General features: G+C 70.1%; 1 long non-coding RNA gene across 1 annotated transcript in view; it reads right to left on the bottom strand.

Moving 5' to 3' along the window:
- Window positions 1-606, bottom strand: part of LOC102773389 — a 3,173-nt gene that overhangs the window by 620 nt on the left and 1,947 nt on the right. The gene's annotated exons all lie outside the window — the stretch shown is intronic.

Raw genomic sequence — 606 nt, 5'->3', positions numbered from 1 at the left:
CCACAGAAGCCCCCGGCCCCACTGGCCCCACAGGGGCGGAGACACGGGCAGCATGGAGGGCAGCTGGGAGCGGTCCCCGCCGTCCGAGTGGCCACTCTGAGAAGCAGATGTGTCCGGGGCCTGCGAACACTCGGGGTGGGGGTGGGGTGCTGCCAGGACAGCTCACCTGGGGCACCTGGTCGCGGTCGAAGCGCAGCGTGAGGCGGGCGCAGTTGTTGTCCAGGTGCCCGGAGCGCGTAGGGACCGCCCCTTCCACGGCCCCACAGCCATCACCATCTCTCTGGGCCCTGGGCCTCTCTCTCCTCTCGGACCTGCACACCTGCCCTGGGCCCCACCTCTGCCTGGCCCAGCACTGGCCCAGCCTCTGGCCTGGCTGAATGCACTGCCCAGTGAACGGGCCCCCGACTCCTGGCCTTGCTCCCCTGCCTCTCCTCTCACCCGGGCATGCCAACACCCCTCTCCCCAGGCCCGGGCAGGTCACCCAGCTCCATCCACTGCAGTGGGGTGGACTCCCACCTTTGGGTCAGTCACTCTGCCTCCAACTACCTGGGGACCTGCCCGGCCTGGGCCCTGCACCCCAGCACCTCCCAGGAGCCCATACAGAGC

The sequence above is a fragment of the Myotis davidii genome, unplaced genomic scaffold (genome assembly GCF_000327345.1).
Source record: "Myotis davidii unplaced genomic scaffold, ASM32734v1 scaffold472, whole genome shotgun sequence".
NCBI lineage: Eukaryota > Metazoa > Chordata > Mammalia > Chiroptera > Vespertilionidae > Myotis > Myotis davidii.
Note: the sequence above shows the minus strand (reverse complement) of the source record. Positions and strands in the feature narration are given on the sequence as shown.